Source organism: Olea europaea, chromosome 21 (genome assembly GCF_002742605.1).
Source record: "Olea europaea var. sylvestris chromosome 21, O_europaea_v1, whole genome shotgun sequence".
NCBI lineage: Eukaryota > Viridiplantae > Streptophyta > Magnoliopsida > Lamiales > Oleaceae > Olea > Olea europaea.
In genome coordinates, this window is record NC_036257.1 from 16,787,583 (window position 1) to 16,805,905 (window position 18,323).

Below are 18,323 nucleotides of genomic sequence, written 5' to 3' on the forward strand. Positions count from 1 at the left end.
CTTCTCCTATTTTGGTCACCCCTGTGTCCATTAGGAATCCTTCCTTCCCTGCTCGTGCTAAACAATCTGTTCGTCCCTCTACTTCTTTAACTGCCAAACCTACTGCAGCTAAGAGCGTCCCAAGCCGCAAACGACCAGTTTCAGCATCTCCCATTTTGGAGGATGATGATGATGACACTCCTCTCATCGTCAGAAGAAAGGTAATTGAATTCTGTTTACTTACAAGCATACCTTTCTATGTGCTAATAGTTTTCTTGAATTTCTCAAAAAAGTTCAGCCTCTCCTTTGAAGGCTTCGGTGTTGGCAGCTCCTGCTCCATCATCCTCTGCTGGAACTGTTTCGTCCAAACCAGCTGATGAAGGGACTACGCTTAAAGAGAAACCTTCAGTCTCGAAACCTTCATCACAACCAATGGACGAGCCACCTTCTTCCTAGGGCGCCGACTCCCCAAACGTCGAACCAGAAGGTAATACATTTTTGATGTTTTACCTTTACTTGTGCTATTGGTTTCTGATTTGTTGCTTCTTTAATCATGCAGAGGCTCCCATGGGTCTGCCCGTTGTGGCGGAGTCTTCTCGCCCAGACAAGGAGAAGTCTCCCTTGGTGGTGGGGCCAAGGTGGTGGAGCCAACTAGTGATATGCCACCTCCCAAGATTGCTGATGAGGTAACATTTTGCTTCACTTTTATTTTCACTTTGTTTATTGTAGTGAAAACCTTCAATGTTGGCATTTTTCTTTACAGGATGCTGATGAGATTGTGCGTTCCATCCAGGACTTGTTCACTTTCTGGGGGCAAGTCAAGACGTCTTGCCCTGCTTCAATCGGTCGTCCTTCTGCTTCTTCAGAGGAAGATATGAAGTTCCTTAACCAGTCGATATTTGAGTATGTATCTTTTATGGACATGGACATCAGTCAGGCTAGTGCTGCCAAACATAAGGATAAGCTTGAGCATTTGAGTGCGAAGTTGGCGCAAGCACTGACACTTCCGTCGCCCAATATTTTTGCTGATTTTAAAGTGACGTTGAAAGTTGTCCATTCTGACATCCTTTCTTTGCTGGCCAAAAATGTTGAACTGAAGGCTAAGAGTACTCAATATCTTTGTGCTGCATCTGAAAGAGAGTCTTTGCTTCTGGAGATCAACAAAGCTGAGGACGAATTAAAAGAAATCTCTTCCGAAATTATGATTGAAGACTCTTTGATGACCAGTTTGGTTGCACAGATGAAGGAGCTTCAAGCAAGGATGGATGACTGCAAGGCGAGAATGGCTGCTAAAAAGCGTAATGCTTCCCAAGGAATTGAGCGAACCAAGTCTTTGGTCGAGCAATACAAGAAGCTGGAGGTTGATGATGATTTTGTAGCTGAATTGAATGTCACTTCTTCTCAGCAGAGCGAGGATTGGGGGAGACTTAGGGAAAGAATTCGTTAGGTCTGGGGCGAATTGTAATTACGACATCTAATGCCTTAACTTTTCTGTTTGTAACTTCGTATTAACTTTCCTCTTGTAACCTCGTACTGATAGCCATTGCCAATTTTGAATGTAACAGCAGCCATTGTCATTAATGAACGACTAATTTATCTTCTTGTGTATTTATTTACGTTTGTCCTTAATCGTCAATCCCCCAAGCATTTAACTGCTTTATGCTAAGATTCATGTACATCTTCTCTTGGTATTTCTATCTCTTTTCCTAAGACTTTGGGCCACCTGATTCTAATTATTAGGCACGAACGTAACCGTTCATATTCTGTCTTTTCACTTTCACGCCCCTATAAATGCATGCATATTTCGCACTTTTCATTTTTATTTCCATTCTTTTCTTCAAAAACTAATTTACTGCCATCATTTCGCATTTCAACGATTGATCCAAAATTTTCGTCTTCCATAGAAATGGACCATCTGATCCGCCCGTCTTGCTATCTGTTTTGATGTCACCTTTGGTATGGGAGATATAGGAAATGTTCTTTGGCCAACAAAGTTCTTCCCATTGTCTCTATGTTCTTTACAGGGAGTTCAATGATGGAAGGCAATTTTTGAGGATGCCTGCAAGCCACCTTACTTGCTGAGAATGCTTCTCAGTCTTCTTGCCCATTATTGCAACAATGTGATTAGGCAGGCGATGTGAGGGTGCTTTTCTTCCCTTTTGCTTGCTAAGAGTGCTTCTCGGCCTCTCTGCTTACCTTTTCAGCAGTGCGATCAGGATGACAATCAAGGCCAGTTCACACTCTTACTTGGCGATCGACCGAGAGATTAGTTTGCTCTCAATTGTAGCTTATAGAGCATTTAGTATTTTGTATCTTACAACTTTGTAATGAACGTTTGATAATAAAGAAATTTATTTAAACGTGTTTCGCTCTCGCCCTTTTTTATCTATGATCGTTCAACGCGATTTGATTATACTTTTATTTGTTCACTTTCCCATAAGGAAGGAACATATTTTTTTAAATATTTGCGATTAATGAACCTCATGTGCTTGATGCCATCTAAATCTTCTAAATGATATGCTCCATTAGGCAACACACTATTTACTTTATATGGTCCTTTCCAATTGGGCGACCACTTGCCATACTTTGGATCCTTGCTATCCAAATGGAGTATTGTTTTCCAAACCAATTCGCCCAAACTGAACAACTTGGCTATAACTTTTTTATTATAAAACTTAGTCATCCTTCATTTTTGAACTTGCAATCTATCTAAGACGTCCAACTCTAATAAGTTTTGAACTAGTGATTCGGTATATTCATCATCACTTAACTTATGTTGCAAACACATTCTGATCGATTGCACGTTGATTTTCATAGGCAAAATGACCTCCTGTCCATAAGTAAGTTGGAAAGGAGTAATTTTGGTACTTGACCGAGGCGACGTCCTATAAGCCCATAAGGCCTTGTTTAGACATTCGTACCAATTTTTGGCATTTTCATCTATCATTTTCCTTATGATATTTTTTAGAATCTTATTGGAAGATTCTGCTTGTCCGTTGGATTGAGCGTAATATGGTGTGGAGTTTACTAATTTAACTCCAAACTCGCTCAAGAATTTATTAACTTGATCTCCATTTAAAGAAATTCCGTGATCTACCATCAAAGTTTGTGAAATTCCAAATCTATAAATAATATGATCATGGATAAATTCTATGACACTCTTTTGGGTGATCTCCTTTAAAGGTATCGCTTCTACCCACTTAGTGAAAAAATCAGTTGCAACTATAACAAATGTTTGTTGCTTGGACGATGGGGGATAAATCTTCCCTATCAGGTCTATCGCCCAACCCTTAAACGGCTAAGGTTTGATAATAGGTGCCATCTCTCGTGCTGACGCCCTTTGTATTGGACCATGCTTTTGGCATGCTAGACAACTCTTTCCTTTATTAGGTTCTTTAAGGAACCTTTTAATTTCTGCCCTCCAATCTATTGCATCTCCATCTTGTATGCAATGAATTTCAATCGTTCTCGCCCTTCTTTAGACCACGAGCAATATTGTTCCATACTGATAAGTAGACTTTCAATTTAAAACCTTCGAGTATCCTGAGGCCATCTGGGCCAACTCATTTGCCACGTCATTATATATCCTATAAACGCATTGAAACTCTACTTGGTCGAATTTTTCCAACAACTCTTGGGCAATTTCATATAGACTTATAATGGAATTACTTTGACACTTAAAATCACCAATCAATTGGTAAATTACCAATTGAGAATCGCCTCTAACGATCACATTCTTTACTTCCATATCTATCATTAATTCTAGGCCCACGATTAAGGCTTCATATTCGGCTTGATTGTTGGTAAACATTTTATCCAAAGTGAATGCGAACTTGTAGCAAATTCCTAAAGGATTTATCAATACTACTCCTGCTCCTACACCTTTAAAGGTTTTTGACCCATTGAAATACAAAACCCAAGGTTTTAATTCATTCGAATTGATTTCTAATTCAATTTCTTCAGACATGTCAAGGCATGGATGATCGTCCAGAAAGTTAGCCAAAATCTGATTTTTGATTGCCTTTTGGGGTATGTATTGTATTTCGAATTCTGATAATGATAACGTCCAAAGGCCTACCCTTTGGTGTAAAATAGGGCGAGAGAACATATACTTAACCAAATTTACTTTGAAAATCAAATAAACGGTTACGGGCCGTAAATAAGCCATTAATTTTGTACATGTGAAATACAATGCAAGACATAATTTTTCAATGGCAGAGTAATTATATTCACATTTTGTTAACCGTCTACTCAAGTAGTAAATCGCCCTTTCTTCACCAAATTGGTCTTCTTGCGCGACCATTCCAGCTATTGATTCTTTTTTAGCTGATATATACACTTTCATTGGCCGTCCTTGGATTGGTGATACCAACACTGGTGGACTTGATAAATATGTCTTTAGACTTTCAAAAGCCTTTTAATGCTCTTCTTTTCAGATGAATTCATCCTGATTTTTCAACTTTACAAGTGGCAAAAAAGTTTTAGTTTGCCTTGCACAGTTAGAAATAAAGCATCTTAAAAAATTTACTTGGCCTAAAAACCTTTGCAATTCTTTTTTTGTTGCTAGGTGGTTTGACCTCTAAAATGGCATTCGCTTTATTTTTATCAAGTTCAATCCCCCTTTTGTGTACTAAGAAACCAAGGAAATTTCCTACATTAACACCAAATGCACATTTCAAGGGATTCAATTTTAGTTTATATTGCTTCATTTGCTCAAATGTACATCTCAATTGTTCAAAATGGTCCTCTTCTTTAATGGATTTGACCACTACATCATCTACATACACCTCAACAAAAGTTCCTATCATATCATGAAAAATCAGGTTTATCGCCCTTTGATAAGTTGCTCCTACATTTTTCAAGTTGAAAGGCATAACTACCCATTCAAAACATCCTAGAGATCCAGGACATTTAAATGCAGTTTTGTGTATATCTTCCTCAGCTATATAAATTTGATTGTATCCTGAATACCCATCCATGAAGGAATACATTATGTGTCCGGCAGTTGAGTCTACTAAAGAGTCTACCGTGAGCATTAGATATTCATCTTTGGGTGTGGCTATATTTAAATTCCTAAAGTCTATGCACACCCTTAATTTACCATTCTTTTTTAGCACTGGCACGATATTGGACAACCAATTCACATAACTGGCTGTTCTAATAAAGCTGCTTTTAATAATCGCTCTGTTTCTTTCTTAATCTCAGGAAGTACATTAGGAGCAAAACGCCTAGGAGATTGCTTATGAGGCTTAAAATTTAGCTTGGTTAGCAACCTATGTTCTACCAAATCTCTATTTAAACCAGGCATATGTTCATATTCCCAAACAAAACAATCTTTATATTCCTTTAATAAAGCGATTAATTTATCACTAACCTCTTAATTGAGCATTTGGCTAATGAATATTGGGCGATCTTCTCTTTCATTGCCAATATTCACTTTAATCAGAGGGTCCTGTGTTTGAGCATATCCAAGCTTGATGATCCTCATTACTTCATCGTCCAATTCCCTTATAGACGCTTCTTCTTCTAAACAATCCACCTTGTTGACTTCTCGGCCAATACTTTGTTCTAACTCGAACACTGCCAATTTGTCCCTCAATGCTTTCAAGGCCGCTTCTTCTTTCGTCTTGTCCTTACATTCTTTATTGAAAGCCATTAATTTGACTTTGAAGGCCTGAATATCGGCCATTTGCCTTTGTTGCTTACAATTCATTTAAAACTCCTTGATTACTCTTTTGCCAATTACTGGCTCTTCTAAGGACAGTATGTTTGGCCTCATCTGACTGAACATTTCAGTGAGTGCATCTACCGAAAACGGCTTATCACTCTGTGTGACAATTTGAGTTTCTTCTTCATCTTGGACTACTCTGACAGGTCCATAATTTCCTTCGTACATGAACCTTTCTACTGAGTTTGCTTCTACGACAAAAGGTCTATGATCGGCCTACACCACTTCTGCTTCGCCTTTGTCATTCTAAAAAACCAGGCACTGATGGAGCGATGAGGGTATACAGTGACTTCCGTGTATCCAATCCCTTCCTAATAACACATTGTAACTAGTAGGACCATCTATTACAAAGAAGACTGTGGTCCTCGTAGTTGTCCCTATAGTTATGTCTAATGGCATAACCCCTTTAGCTGAATTTGCTCCTCCATTGAAACTCGTAAGGACGACTTCTGTTGGAATCATATCGCTTTCTATCTTTACAAATTTCCTCATCATCCTAGATGGAATGGTGTTTATAGCTGCTCCATTATCGACAAGCACTTTTACCACAGATATGCCGTTAACTAGAGCTTTAACATACAATGGCCTCAAGTGTTTAGTTAACTTCATGGCTGGTCGCTTAAAATTAACCTTTTCGGCAGCATCTATTTCCACTTCCTACTTGTCCTCTGTCGAGTTATCCTTTTGTGATAAGTCAACGTGCGGCATGTCGCACTGAGCTTCCGTTTCTTGAATTTCCTTTTACTATTTTTTAATGCTTCTTCTTCTGTTACCCAACCTGTGGGAGGAGGCATTATTCTTGGAGGTGATCCATACTTTTCAGAGCGAGGAACTCTCTTTTTCCTTTTGAGTGTCCCATACAGCACGTAATAATCGAAAGAATGCCCAGACGGTTTCCCCCAACAAGTCCATTTCACGAACCCCCTCTCGATTTAGTTGTTTCAATAGAGTTTTGTACGATACTCCTCTTTTTCTTCTTTCTACTTCCAAATCAATTTCCTCTTTGATGTCCGTCATACCATCATCTCCTTCATCATCGTAGGCCCCTCTAGAAGTTTGGCCTTTTTCATATTCCAGCACGCATGCTTCTTCTTCGTTATCCTCCCCCTCTTCTTCTTCTTTCTCTTTATTCTTGAACTCATTGGCTAACAAATAGTTATTAGCCATGACAGGAGGTAATATACCAAACTGAATAGTGAGGGACTGATCTGGATCTTCTCCATCTCTTCTGTCTCGTTCAAACTTTAACCTCCCAGAAGAACTTTCTAGCAATTCTTTCATCGATTCACCTGTACCAGTCTCCTTACTATCTTCGAGAATATTTTGATTGGCCACCTCGACTAGCTTAGGCGCCTTAGGACGTGGCATTCCCTGTTGTTGCCTCATCATTCGTCCATAGTTCTGTTGAAAACGTCTTTGTTGGGTTCTAGTCATCTCGTCGAAGGGTATCACCCTTCCTGCATTATATTGGAACGAATGCAATACATTTGGTTGGCGAGGCTGTGGCCTGAATGTTCTCCCATTATTCACTGGCCTGAACTGCCTCTCAAAAGGCGGTCCCCTATAGAACGATGTACCTCGCCCTCTACTAGGTTGAGTGTTTGGAAAAAAAATTAGGGCGATGGTGATGCTGCCATATCCCTAGTTTCTGTGTATTCCCACTCACTTCTCTTTTACATCTTGCACACAGGACGTTTTCATTCTTTTCAGGCTCTTTCCCTTTGATACGTTCAAAGATACTGAGATGTGGTCCAGAGTCCTCTTCCCCGTCATCTATAACTAACTTGAATTTTGGTAACTTATTTTTGAAATCAGTCGTCACCATGTTCACCCCAAGTGCCTGTGGAAAAGGGTTTTCATCCACTGCCATCTTCCTCTTATCCTCGAACGTAATTCGTCCTGATTCAATGGCATCCTGTAACACATGGCGAAAAATCAAACAGTTATTAGTCAAATTTGACCATGCATTATGCCATTTACAATATTTTTTACCCTTAACTTGTTCAGGGCTTGGCAATTTATGTTTATCGCTCAGCTTTATTTGCTTATCCTTATATAGTTTATCAAATATAAGGTCAGCTTTGGTTACATCGAACGAGAACGTTCTAGCCTTTTTGTTTTCATCTTTTATAGGTTCATCCTTGCCCGACGGTCTAGGGTTAGCCATTATAGGATAAGTAAACGCATCTCCTTTGATTAATTCGGCCAAACACATTTCGGTTTGATTGTAATACTCGTCATTAATGGTATGAACATCAAAATTTGGGTCTCTATAATAAGTCCCCTTGCTAGAATTTTTCATTTGCTCTTCTTCTCTTATTAATCGTTCATACCTAATTATGTTCGCACTCAATTGGAAAAGATCGGGAAATTCCTTGTCTTGGAACTTCTTTTTCAAATCAAAGTTTAGACAACCTTGAGCGATTTTGACAAACTCCTTTTCGGGCAAAGGTACAAAACATTTACTTCTTGCTGTCTTGAACCTTTGAAGGAAACATTCTGCCCATTCGTTTGGCATTTGACGTAGATTCGCCAAATCGACCAAAGTAACTTCGGACTCGGTCTTATAAAACTGAGCACGGAACAATTGCTCCAATTGTTGCCATGTTTGAACAGAGTTCGCTGGCAAATTGATGAACCAGGAGAAAGCGACTCCTGTTAATAAACTAGGGAACGACCTCATTTTATGGTAATAAGTTACGTCACCACTTTGCAGTGTGAATCGTCCTATGTGTTCTAGAGTAGACACCTCTCCTAAACCGGTAAATAGTGAGAATTCTGGCACTTTATACCCTCTAGGCCATGGATATGCTTGGTCTACCCAATCAGGATATGACTTTGTGTAAGTTGGCCTAATAACAAGACGTACCCCAAAAGCCATCTGATCCTGTACTATTTCCATAATTTGATTCCTCAACATGACGTTGGGGTCATATGGAATTCCTACAGGTTGGTTGACCGGTTGATTTGCTTGAGGCTTGATATTTGGTCCTTAGTTGGCAACAAAGTTGTCATAATTTGGGTCATTGTTACCATTAGCATGAATATTTATTCCATCATTAACACGTGGGGCATTTTGTCCATTATTTAGGACATTGTCTCTTACGTTTAGGTTACCCCCCAAGTTAGATGTACTATTGCCATTATTCTGATTTGGCATTACACCATCCCCTAGTTTGAAGTAGAGGGACCAAAAGGTGGTTCTACCCATTGATTTGGACTTAGGACTGGGGGATTATGTTTCACAATTGTCCTAGTTTGAAAGTGGTTTGCAAGAGGCACAACTGGCTGACAAATTTGGCCTACCAACTTGTTCATTATTTCGTTCAATGTATTCAGTTGTTTGGCCATGTTGTCATAATGTGCATTCCCATTCTGGGTAAATCTTTCCATATTATGAATATTTCGTAGATTTACCTGTTTAACGACATCCTGTGTGAGTTCTCCAAGTAATGCACGCATAGTTCGAGGACTCAACTCTGTCATTGGTTCGTAACGACTATGACTGCTTTGATTCTGTCCATCTGTTCGTGGAGAGCTATGCTGCTCCTCATATCGCTCAATCACAGACTGGACTCCTTCCTGACTTGCTTCCTTATCAGATTTCTGAGGCATATTGTTTCACCTTTTGTATCTTCAACACCAAACACCACTTTCCCGTCGGGCGTGCCAAATTGTTTCACGCGGGTAGTCGCTAACAATTAAAAAGGGATCATACGATTGTGTAAGGAACAACCCTCTTGAGATAAAGTTCCAAAAATGGGTGTTTTATTGGCGATGACTTTACAATTGGAACTAAACAGAATGCCTCCAAGGGGCGCAAGCAAACGAGTACTGAAAAAAATATTGAAGTCTAAACTAAGAAATTGAAATTACATATTCTCTGTTTGAGAGTATTTGATTCGGGATCCTTTGCTCTATGTCTTCTCTTCTTTTTATATTCCCTTGATGATTTTTTCGTGATCAACCGCTTAGAAACTGCTTGATTGCTTTATAACTACCCACTTTCTTTATGGTGGCTAATTTGTCGTGGAACTGCCGTCTTTAACTGCTGTCACTACTCTTTGTCGTTCAATCGTCTTCAACTGAACTCCTTAAATCGTGGAACGTGATAAGGTCACTTAACTGCTTCAATAACTGCACTTCTGGATAACCATAACATCTTATATTTGTTAAGATCCTGGGCGATTCGAAGGTTTGGGCAAGAAGAGGGTCATAGCTCTGGGCGATTGTAAGACACTTCATTCGCTCAGATCTTGGGCGTCTTGCAAGTTTGGGCGATGATGTTACTGTGTTCGTGGGTTTTCACTGCATTCATTAATAACCCTATCTGGCCTTTATCATGAATTGCCCGGTTGGGCTTCATTCTTTGGGCTATTTGATTTGGGAATTCCTCAATTGAGCTTCATTCCTTGGGCTATTCGATTTGGGCTGCACTTTTAGTGTGTCAACATAATGTCTAATGTTTTAATCAATTCATGTCATTCTAAGCCCTTGTTTAAGCCCCATTTATGGTTAAAAACGTATGTTGGAATAACTAAAAATTTTCGATTTACGTGTAACATTATTTTATTGAAGAAAGTGCAGTTTAAAAGAAAAGAAGAAAGAAAATTGTATTTTCATAAATGAGGCACAAGGGCTAAGTTTAGTAAAAAAACAAAAAAAATAAAATAATAATAATAATAATAATAATAATAATAATAATAATAACAACAACAACAACAACAACAACTTGTCTAAGTTCTTAGTAAGACTAATAAAAGTTAGAATTGCCATCCTCGTTTAGTACCTACGAGAAAAACTAAAACATTTTTACAAATTTCATGAGTTAAAAAATAAAAATATATAGCCAAGTTTCTCATCAACACTATTGAATCCTTCTGGATCTCTTATGTCCTTCAAAAATTTATCAATTTTAAGTAAAATTAATAATCAAACTCAATTCAAATCACATAAATCCACCAAATTCTAATAATCACAGTCAACATTTACAAAAATGCCTTGAAACCCTAAAGGCTAGTCCAAATTGAATTTGGATTAGATATGATAGGGTAGAAGTGCATATTCTTGATCTTAAGAAGAATAAATTCAAAGAGAACACTGAAATAACAGGATAAAAAATGAAGAATAAATAGGATTTCATAGATTTGAATAGGATTGACAGAGATTAAAAAAAAAATTAAAAAAAATTACAAAGAGACGATCACATTAAATGATACGTGGAGAGATTAAATTGCATATCGATACCTTCGATCACAAATATATGGAGGGAATGTATTGGAATATTAGTTGGTAGTTAAAGTTTGTAATTCAGTTGGAGTTAGTTACAATTAGTTAACTAACTACTGTTAATGAGCTAGTTAGTGAGCTGTAATGTTCCGTCTGATAATGCTCGGCAAGCTTTTTAGTGCCTCCACAAAAACATTTTCCACATGTACACATAGGTCTATAGTTACTTAGCTCTTCCCAAATTGTTTTCAACTTAATGAAAAATGAACTAACAAATGACTGACCTTGTGTGCGATTCATTTAACTCTCGCCTCGGCTGGAATATATATGGCCTATTCCTTTGTTGAAAATGCTCCTTTAGATCCATGCGAATCTCATATGCAGATTCAGAGAATATAATACTTGCAGAGATTTCCTTTGATATAGAATTCAGAATCCACGATACGATGATGTTGTTATTTCAAATCCATTGGTTGAGTGACTCTTGATCATTTTCTATTCATAAAATAGATCCATCGATGAATCCTAACTTGTTCTTCACTGAGAGTACAATCATCATCGATTGACTCCAGGATGCGTAGTTATCCCCAACCAATTGCTGCGAAACAAGCACAAGGCCTGGGTTATCTAAGTGATGTAGAAAATATAGACCGATTCCATCATCGATTGCTGGACTTGATGATGAAGAGTTTATTAGATGTTGAATTTGGAATATCTAAAGCCATCGTATAGAAGCTTTGTTAGAAGTATGACTCAAATATGAGTCTTTCGAAGAGGCGTATTTAACTTGGATTAGGAGAATATTAACCTATGGCTTAAGGAAACTAAGTTGAATAAGGAAATAAAATCCTATTGAAATTAGGTCTCCTAATTGTAATATATTTTCTTGCCTTTTAGGACTCTTCTAGGGTTGGCCTATAAATACAAGGCTCCTCTATTCAGTTTGTAGAGAGTAACATAGAAGCGATATTACTAGTTTGTCTCGTATTCTCCATACTGTTGAATTAATAAACATCGTTCCTCTGCGTTTATTCTTTGTATTCTTTATTTACAAATTCAATCTTATGTTTTCTTGGTGTGATCTAGTATACTTTAATATTGTCATTAAATCTTATTCTTTATAATCAGATTTGGAGTCAACGTGTGTTATTAGAGCTTCCGCCCCCAACAAGTAGTATCAGAGTGAGGTTGTTGATTTTCTGAGGATTGGTTGAGATTCTTTCGAGATGGTTGGGTTGAAGTATGATATTCTACAACTAGATCGCAATACAATATTTTCTTTGTGGCAAGTAAAGATAAGGGTTGTTCTGGCGCAGTTGGATTTGGATGATGCGTTGCTGAGTTTTGAGAAGATGCCAGCTAATTGGACAATGGAGGAGAAACAACGGAAGGATCGAAAGGCTGTGTCGTTGATTCATCTTCATTTATCCAACAATATTTTACAGGATGTCTTGAAGGAGAAGACGGCTGCTACTTTATGGTTGAGACTAGAGCAGTTATGTATGACTAAGAGTCTTACAAGTAAACTGGCTCTTAAGCAGAAGCTGTACTCCCATCGTCTGGCGGTAGGAGGATTGTTGGAAGATTACACTGCCGTGTTCAAGGAAATAGTTGCAGATTTGGAAACGTTGGAGGTTAAGTACGATGAAGAGGATCTTGCCTTGATCCTGTTGTGTTCCTTGCCTGAGTCTTATGCATTGTTTCGGGATACTATCTTGTATAGTCGAGATTCTTTGATTGTAGAAGATGTCTATGATACTTTACACTCAAAGGAGAAAATGAAGCATTTAGTTGGAGCTATATCAAGGGATGGGAAAGCTCTTGTATCTCAAGATGGTCGATGAAGAGGCAGATCGAGAGTCGGATTTAGCAATGTGACATGTCACTACTGCAAAAGGAGGGGACATATTCGGAAAGATTACAATATGTTGTAGGCTAAAGGTGATTTAGCTGCAAATTGTAGGGTGTAACCTTTGAATTCAAAAAAAATCAATGTAGTTGAGAATTGTTCAGATAACGAAGAGGTGATGTTGACCGTGGTATTTGATGTAGAGTCTAGGCATGACGAGGAGTAGATTCTTGATTTAGTGTGTTCGCACCATATGTGTTCTGATAGGAATTTATTTCAGACATATGAGGTTGTTCAACAATGTGAAGTTGTAATGGGAAACAACCAATCTTGTCGTATTATTGGGATTGGTCGAGTCAGATTGAGCCTACGGGATGGAACATTTAGAACAATTAATCAAGTTTGACATATTTCTCACCTGAAAAGGAATCTCATTTCGCTAAGTACCCGGGATGCAAAAAGGTATAAATTATCTAGAAGAGGTGGAGTCTTGAAGGTTCGAAAGGGAGTTCGAGTTGTACTGAAGGGACGAAAAAGATCCAATTTGTACATTTTGCAGAGGGGAGTACAGAACCATTTAAGTGGAGCATTTGGACAATTTTAGTACCGTAGTGGAAGTTTAGTTTGGTACAGTACCTCTTGTGTTGGGCTCTGAGTCGATTTGGAATACTGCTAGGGAGAGCGTTAGTGATTCCGCTCTGCCACCAATTTTAGCGAGTATACTGCGTTCAGTTGGTGGGATAGGACTCATTGAGCGTAGATACCGTGGTGTCAGCAATGTCTGTGATGCTTCTAGGGACGTTGAAGGCGACAGTTCCAGCAAGGGAGCCTTCTGATCAAGCATCTGGTTTGGTTCTTGCTACAGAGTGTGTTTCGACCTTGTGTGATCAACATTAATTCTTTGGTGGAATTGGGAAACCTGGGGATTAGATTCGGGTATCAGTTGTGGATGCCGGCAGATGACGAGTATTTGGTTTATATGGAGTGGTTACTGTGTTGAGGAGATTCGACCACTTAATTTCGATGCAGATGAATTTGAAACCTAGGAGTTTCGTTCGTAGCACTGAAATTTGAGTCAATGTGGAAATTGTTAGGAGTATGACTCAAATAGGAGTCTTTCGAAGATGCGTATTCGACTTGGACTAGGAGAATATTAACCTAGGGCTTAAGGAAACTAAGTTGAATAAGGAAACAAAATCCTGTTGAAATTAGGTCTCCTAATTGTAATATTTTTTCTTGCATTTTAGGACTCTTCTAGAGTTGGCCTATAAATACGATGCTCCTCTAGTTAGTTTGTTGAGAGTAACATAGAAGCAGTATTGCTAGTCTGTCTTGTATTCTCCAAATTGTTGAATTAATAAATATCGTTCCTCTGCGTTTACCCTTTGTGTTCTTTCTTTATAAATTCAATCTTGTGTTTTCGTGGTGTGATCTAGTATACTTCGATATTGTCATTAAATCTCGTTCTTTATAATCCGGTTTGGAGTCAACGTATGTTATTGGAGCTTCCGCCCCCAACAAGCTTTAAGTTGAATTTGATTTATCAGAGAAAGTATGAATGCTTTGTTACCATATTGAAGAACAAACGGTAAAAGTGGAGGGAATTACTCATTCAAATGAAAGTATCATACAACTACAATATAAATAGAGTTTTGAGCTAACCGACGGAATGTAATAGCTAACTAACAAATTATTACAGCTCAATAACCGGCTCATTAACAGTAGTTAGTTAACTAACTGTAACTAGCTCTAATTGAATTACAAACTTTAACTACCAACTAATATTCCAATAGAATGGCAGAGGAAATTGATTTTTTGGGTGCCAAAGACAACAAAATTAGAGTTTCTATACATTTGTCATTCTAAATGATTTTTGGATTTATTGCCAATTATTTCCCTTTTTTATCAGAGAGAGAATAAGTTGAATGGAGAAGGTAGTTCTTTGAAAATGTCAAGATTAGAATGGAATATATTGTGGTGGCGACAGCTTGGAATGAAAGGAGACATGGTGGTTGTGGTTGTGATAGTGGTTATGGTGGAAGGAAATTGGCAGGTATAGGTGGGATCGATGGAAGGAGAAAGGGATTAATTTATTATTATTATTATTATTATTATTATTATTATTAAGTAGAACTCGTTTCTATACTATATGAAAAATATTGAAATTTTGATTGTAATTATTATTTTTATTTCGTTATTTTATAAAATTTTAAAGGAGAAAAAGAACAACATAAATGATTTTGCAATACATTTATTTGATGTGATGGTAAAATAAAATAAATTAAAAAGACATGAGCGATTAATTAACAATTAAGCTAACGTACAAAAAAATTTGTATACATTTGTTAACACATGCTGAGGTGTTATATTATTTGAATGAACGACCAAAATATATGTCAACTCACCATTTGTCAAACAATCTATAAAGAAAAATTGGACAAATAACATATTCAATTATTAAATTAGATAAAATTAATGTTGTTAGAATTAGGGTGTATCCCAAATTCTATCTAAAATGTTACTTGGAATCCTATTCGAAGCTATTTGACAAATGCTAGGTAAAATTCTATTTAGAAACCCAATTAGAGGTTGGAATTTGTATTGAATTTGAAGATATCAAGATATGTAGGGGCGGACCTACGAGGGTTTACAGGGTCAAGTGACCCTCTAGATTTTGAAAAAAAGAAAAAGAAAAAAGAATTGTTTAATTTTTTTCTGTAGCTTATTTTTTATTAGAAGGCACCTTATAAATTTTATTTGTGACCACCTAATCCAAGTCATCTGGGTCTGCCCTTGAAGATATGGACAAGAGAAAAAATTTCAATGCTTTTTTCACTAGCTAGTTGCTAGTCTATTGCTCGACCGATGCCATCAAAATTCTATGTAAAGAGCTAGTGCCATCTTGGTACTGGCATGATGCTCGAGTGCCAGCTCATCCAGTTCTAACCCTTTATTTGAGTTTTGATGTTTTTTAAGCATTCCTTTCCATCTATAACTTTACTTTTAGGATTTTGGATGTCCCCTATATATATTTAGCTTTTCATTATATTTTAGATTAAGTTAGACAAAGTTATAAATACAAATCTTTGTATTCCTTCTCTATATTCTAGTTAAATCTAATTTACTTTGCAAATTATTTTGTTTTTGTTCTATTGTGTTCACTTACTTTATATCATGTCTATAATCTCTTATTTTCTTAAACAAATTGGTATCAGAGTAATCTAATATAATCTTCATTTTTTAACAAACTGGTATCGAAATTAAAGGCTTGGAAATTCTTTGGAGATCGAGGTTTTGATCATATTAAGAGCTCAGCTTGATCTTTTGTAATGACAACCATAAAGTATGATATTTCGCTTTTGGATAGCAGCACATGCTATTCGGTGTGGTAGCTCAACATGCGAGAAGTACTGACTCATATGGATTTGGATGACGTGTTGTTGGTTTTTGATAAAATGCCCACAACTTGGATGCCAGAGAAGAAACAGCGGAGAGATCGAAAGTCTCAATCTCAAATTCATCTTCATCTTTCAAATAATATTTTTTAGGTTGCTTTGAAGAAGAAGTCAGTCGTTGTATTATTGTTGAAATTGGAGCAATTATCATGATGAAGAGTCTAACTAGCAAATTGCATCTAAAGCAACATGTATATTCTCATCGTATGGCAGAAAATATATCCTTTGAAAACCATCTAGTTGTTTTTTAGGAAATCATCGTTGATTAGAAACCTTGGAGGCTAAATATGATGAAGATGATTTAAGTTTGATTTTGTTATGTTCATTGCTTGCTTCATATATGTCTTTTAGAACAATTTTATATAATCGTGATACTCTCACCATTGAAAAAATCTATTATGCCATATATTTAAAGGAGAAAAAGAAACATCTTGTTGGATTTTAGGTTCATTGAGATGGCCTCGTTGTTGATGATGGTTATGCAAGGAGCAAATTAGAGTCCAACTTTAAATTTTGTAATTATTGCAAGAAAAATGGACACCTGATATAGGATTGTTATGAGTTATAGAATTAAAGAAAAATTGGTTGCAAATCAGAAATCAGAAACTTTAGGGGAAGCCAGTATTGGAGAAAATTGCTATAGTGATAGAGAACTTTTACTTATTTCTTACTATGATTTCAAACTTGATAACAACTTGCACTTTTCATATATCTCTAAATCAGGATGTATTTTCGACATATGAAACAGTTAATATGTTGTGGTAATGAAAAATAATACATTTTATAGGATAGCTGGTATCGATAGGGTTATGATAAAGATGTTTGATGGGATGGTTAGAACACTCAATGCAGTGAGACACAACTAGATTTGAAGAGAAATGTTATTTCCTTGAGTACCTTTGATTCAAATGGTAAAAGTACACTATTGAAAGTGGAGTTCTGAAGGTTAATAAGTGAGTCAATATTTTGTTGAATGGACATAGAAAATCCCAGTTATATGTATTGTAGTGTTGTAGAGAGTCTTTGATCAATTAGCATGTTTTAAGAACTCAGGTGAATTTGGAGTTGAATTCTGCACTCTTGGAGTCTACTTTGGGGTATTTTTTGAAGAATACATCTCAATTGAATTTAAAAGTTATGGGCAATATTCTTTTACCACCATTATCAATGTTGCTATTGTATTTAATTGCTAGTAACAAACCCTTTTTTGATCATAAGTCTCCACATAAGTACAATATTGCTAATTTAGCCCTTGGTTGGTAGAGATTAGAATTAGATTTTTAATAAATTTTTGATAGAAATTTTTGAAATTTGTGGTTGAAAAGCTGTGGAACTTATGAAAAATGTTGTTAAAATGATTATTTAATTTTCATTTAGATTAAAATCTGATTCAAATAAATACAAAACAGGGTCTTAGCTGAATATGATTTGAATGTGGTTAAGGGTGTTGATTCTAGTCAAAACCATTCTTTTTTATACATTCAATTGTGGCAATTCTGTTTTAGGGCTTGTTTCTGCTCTGTTTGGTGACGTCCAAGCCCAGTGCTTGAAATTTTATTAGTTGGGTAGCAGAGTTTTGGAGAATATTTCTAATTGAAAATTTTGATGGAGAATTTCGTTTGTGTTTTTGTTGAATAGTTGAAGTTTATTTCTTACAGTGGAACTTGTCTTCGAGCGAAGAATCTGTGAAGTTTGTTCCTTGCAATAGAATTCATGTCAATGTGGAGTTTGTTAGAATCAGTGTGTAACTCGAATTCTATTTGGAATCCTATTTTAAGTTTATTCGGCAAATTCTAGTTAAAGTTTTATTTGGAAGCCCAATCGAGAGTTGTAATGTGTATTGGATATGAAGAGGTCAAGATATGGACCATGGAAAAATTTTCGGTGCTTTTATGCTAGCTGGTCGTTAGCTTACCACTAGAGTGATGCTGTCGAAATTCTATGTAGAGAGCTAGCGCTTGCTTGTCTCTAGTTTAGCGATCGAGCAGCACTTTGTCTAGCCCACGCCAATCTTCATGTTTTTACTCATTTTGAGCATTCATTTCTATCTATATCTCTACTTCTAACGTTTTGGAAGTCTCTT